Source organism: Callorhinus ursinus, unplaced genomic scaffold (genome assembly GCF_003265705.2).
Source record: "Callorhinus ursinus isolate GAN/ISIS: 27379988/994484 unplaced genomic scaffold, GSC_fseal_2.0 scaffold3954, whole genome shotgun sequence".
Classification (NCBI taxonomy): domain Eukaryota; kingdom Metazoa; phylum Chordata; class Mammalia; order Carnivora; family Otariidae; genus Callorhinus; species Callorhinus ursinus.
Genome location: NW_027401008.1, coordinates 1 through 4,710, shown reverse-complemented (window position 1 = coordinate 4,710; position 4,710 = coordinate 1). Strand labels below are relative to the sequence as shown.

General features: G+C 50.6%; 1 pseudogene; it reads right to left on the bottom strand.

The window, feature by feature from the left end:
- Positions 1 to 2,460: 2,460 nt before the first annotated feature.
- LOC141372261 (histo-blood group ABO system transferase 1-like) lies at positions 2,461 to 3,817 on the bottom strand (annotated as a pseudogene).
- Positions 3,818 to 4,710: the final 893 nt, after the last annotated feature.

Genomic DNA, 4,710 nt, shown 5'->3' with positions numbered 1-4,710 from the left:
TCAAGTGACAAGAAATGGCCAATAGTTAAGGTGGTGTTGGGTGCACAGGGACATTTGCTTTTCTGGCCCATGCTGTAACATTGCTGGCATTTTAAAGATCTCAGGGCTTTGATTCAAAAACGATAGGATGCCGTGGAACCGAGTCGGCTTTCTGGAAACCTGTCTCTGGGCCTTGCAGCACTCCCAACCCACCAGTCCTGCTCAGAATCCCTCCAGGTCACAGACCCACAGTCTTGGCTCCTCAGATGGCCCAGACGATGTGCCTTCAAAAAGCGATCCTGGTGGGGCTGCAGGACACACTGCAGATTCCACCAAATCCCCCTCCCAGAAAGTGAGGGTACCACTGGACCAGTTGTCCGAAAACTGACAGGTCAGGGTTCCAGGAAGACACCAGAGGCACAGGAGGAACTGAGGAGCATCTGAAGGCCAGGTAGGGACAGTGAGAATCTCCAGTTTTGCATAGGGGCAGCTCCCGTCCCCCTAAACCGTCAGTGGGATGGCTTTACTGGGCGATTGTGGGGGACCATGCTGGAGGACCCATGGCTCCACTGTTAGAGGTCGCCGACTTGATCAGTGCACAGGTGGGGAAACCTGGCCACACCCCGAAGAATTTCTAGAAACAGTAGCCATCTCAGTGGTAGCTGACCTGGGAGGTCACCCTTCCAGCTGCCTGAGGGGGGACTGAGCCACAGACCAGCACACTAGCCAGAAATGGAAGAAGGAGAACAAGTTCTTCATTTCATAGGTTCTAAGTCACCGGTTTGTTCCTACGGTCAGTATACTTTGCATCCTGGGAAATCTCTGCCTGCCTAATGTCATCAAAATATTCTCCTCATGTTCTCTGCTGGAGAAGTTCTTAAAAAATCTCTGGTTTATAGGTAAAAATCATCCGAAAGTGAATTTGGTTGGCACAGCCATGATGGGAAAAGGATGGATTTTCCCCAAAATAATAAAAATAGAACTCCTGCTTGATCCCACTATCATGTAGACATTTTCAGGAAATGTAAGTCAGTTTCTGAAGTAAGATCTGCACTCTCCCACCCAATCTCCCTGAGGAGGGGCGGCCACCCTTAGCAACCCTCCCCTTGAGGCAGGTGCCTCCCTGGACAAGGGGCTACCCCAGGGCTGGGAGGTCTCCACAGCAGCACACCCAATATCCTGGATACTAGGAGACAGAGTACAGCACCAGGCCAGTGAGGGTCAGGACACAATAACCCAAAAATGGCACCTTGGCAAATTAAATATAGAAGCTAAAAGAACTTTTGCATAGAGCAGAAGCAAGAAGGACTCTCTGACGCCCAGCCATCAGCCCTTCTTCCCTGAAGCAGGTCAGAATACTCCCATGTGGAACTTTCCCTCCCCGGACCACAGGGATGACGTGCTTATCACCAGAGTCAAGGAATTTAGGACCACGGGGTCTATACGAACACACCTGTTTAAACGGACCCTTATATTCCTAGTTAACTTCTTTGCCGTTTACGAGCCCTAGTCCAAACCCCTGTGTCTGTCAATTCTTCACACACTTACTGCTTTTTTGTCTAAAATGTAGAAGAGCTGCCTGCTCCAGTAACCTCTGCTGGTCATCATGGTCTTGTGAGGCTCCCACCAAAGCAATCAATACATTTTGCTTGCTTTTCTCCTGTCCATCTGACTTTGTCAATTTCCAGACTCAGCCAGGGACCTTAAGAGGGTTGAGGAAAACTTTTTTCCTCTCTTGAAACACTGTGAGTCAGGGGGTGGGGAGTCAGAAAAATCCATCCCATCTTCCTGGCTTTGGTGAAAACTGACCTCTACTGGGAAGCAGCACAGGACAGTGCATGGCCGGAGAAGCCAGAGAGAGGCACATGAAACATGTAGGAGCTACTTTGCCCCCAGCCAGGGAACTTGGTCCCAGTGACAAGTCCAGGGTGTGATTATGACTATTATAATGGAAGCATCCTGAACATCAGCCCTTCCCCAAGCCAGGCTTCATGATTGCTGCTCATTGTAGTTGCTACTGTTGGTTTAGTGACTTTTCTGAACTAACTTTGTCAAGTCTGTATTCTTTGCTGTGTGTATGGCTACTGAATCCCTGTGCTGTTAACTTAGTGGTCAGCCAGTGGCTGGGCAGAGAAGTCACCCCTGTTTCCAAGCTATGGCCTACAGATTGGAGGTCCCCACAACCTCTTCAGGTTTGAATAATCTGCTCCACTGGCTCATGGAACTCAGAGAAACATTTTACATACTACATGACCAATTCATTGAAAGGACAGAACTCAGGGCCAGGCAGCTGGAAGGGAAGAGCAGGGCAAGGTGTATAGAAGCAGCTCAGAGCTTCCCTGCTCTCTGAAAGAGGCCTTTGCCCACCTCCACTCTGACCTTCGTCTATACTTCCTAACTGATGACGTCCTTCCTTCGGGCTCATGTGTTAACTCAAGTGAAAGACCCGGTGGGCACCAAAACGACTCCTCAAGTACTAACCAGTCCTGCCGTCCTGGTGACTCCTGGGCAAAGCCATGAATCTCAGCTTCTTCATGATGGGGGGCAGCCCAGCAGCTGTGGATCCCACAGGTCCTCCGGGGGCAGCCCAGCAGCTGTGGGTCCTACAGGTCCTCTGGGGACAGCACCTTAATGGGCTTATGGTCCAGCAGGTACCTGTTCAGGGGGCTCTCGTCATGCCACACAGCCTCGATCCCATTGGCCAGGTTGACCCCCATTTTCTGGTGGCAGGCCAAGGTCAGTTGGTGAACCTCTACCACCGACCCCCCAGAAAAGGACCCCTTGTAGTCAAAGTCGCCCTTGCCCCTGGGGAATGTGCACTTGGGACTGTGACCAATACTCGTAGGTGAAGTCCTTGTGGGCCGCCTGGTAGAAACCGGGGTGCAGGGTGCCAAAGAGGGGGGACAGGATCTCCATACTCACGTGGTCGCAGAACTTCATGTCCACCTCTGTGCACACCAGGGAGTCCACCTCACGGAGGAATTGTGGAGTTAATCTTAGAAAATATATTGTCAGCCCTAAGGAGTGATTGTGGAAGCAGCTGAAACATCAGCAGCGTTCCTGTTCTCAGGCTACTGAACACAATGGTCCATTAGGGGCAGGATCCCATGATCCCCAGGGGCAGGACATAGGTTAGGAGCCAGGAAAGAATGTAACCCTCCGTGCCCCCCTTCCTGCACCTGGCGTTTGCTAGCACAAACATCCCACTCTTCCCCCATCCCATGACGGCCTCCCTGCGTGCCTGCACGTAGAGGAGGGTGCAGGTCTGCTTCACAGCTTCAGGATACTTGCCATCCCTTTGTCCTCCTTTCCCACACTTTGAGGCGTCTGCCTTTGCTTTTCTGATAAAAAATGACATAAAAGCGATGTGCAGAACCCAGCTGTTGCTGCCCTACTTACAGAGGCAGCCCTGCATGGCCGCTCAGATTGGTGTCTGACAACTTTATTTCAGCACGCGATGACAGGAAAAGCTGCTTACAGAAGCAGTGGATCATCACGTGCTCTGCATGGACACGTCCTCCCAGCGCGAGGTGCCGGGAACCTCGAGGATCACCACCTTCCGGCCTTCCCAGAGGGGCACATGGGGTCCAGCGGACAACTGATTGGTGAAGACATAGTAGGTGACCCTGTGTCCCAACATGAACTGCTTCTCAACTGTCTGCAGGAACATCTCCAGGAAGACCATGTATCCACAGGGACAGGGGACAGGGCTGGAGGAGGGTCACTGCCAGAGGCTGGCGGCAGGACCCCAAAACTTGGGCCTTGAACGTGTGCACTTTCTTCAAGGGGGCAGGCCCTGGGCTGCTTTAAGCAACAGCCACCCTCCTGGCCTGGCCTTAGCGCGTCTGCTGGTGGGGCCTCCCTACCTTCGGCTCCCAGAGATGGGAGCCCTCAGGACCCCATCTTAGAAAGGGGAACCTGAGGCTTAGAGGCTAGAAACCCATGCAGCTGATTCTACCCAGTCTGTAGGGCATAGAAACAAGGGCTGTGCCCAAAGGTGCTCAACTCATGGCAGGTGGGGACAAAACCTGCAGGGGGCAGGCAGGGGAGGGGACATGCAGGGTTTGCCCGGGAGCTCAGCACAGGGGGAGTGTTCCTGGCTCCAGCATGCTGACTGTCGGGCTTCATGGGTCACAGGCTCACCTACCCTAACCCTAACCACAACCCTAACTCTAATCAAACATCATGCTCAATTTTGAGGACTGACAGCTCTACTCTGAAATCCACAAACAAGTCCATCATGCTGGTTTTCACTCATTGCTCAGTATCGTACTGAAAGTTCTACCCAGAATGATAAGGCAGGAAATCCACATGTGGAAGAAAACAGTAGAACTAGGTCTATTCAGAGACCAGAGATGACATTATCTTATAGACACAGCTTCCTAAACAATCAACAAATGATTACAGCCAGTTAATATCAATACACAAGAATCTCTCTTATTTGTATACATTAGCCATGAATCATCCAAAAAATAATTTAAGAAAACAATTCCATTTTAGGGAACATTAACATTGACAAAATACTTAGGAATAGATTTAATCAAGGTGCAAGTCTTGTACGCGAAAATTACAAAACATTGCTGAAAGAAAGGGAAATCTAAATAAATCTGAGGACCCCACAGTGATGAAAAGACATACTATTGATAAGATGGCAATAGTACACAATGCAATGTGGAAATTCAATGTGTTCCCAAGAAAATTCACAAAGGCCTTTGGAAAAAACTGCACAAG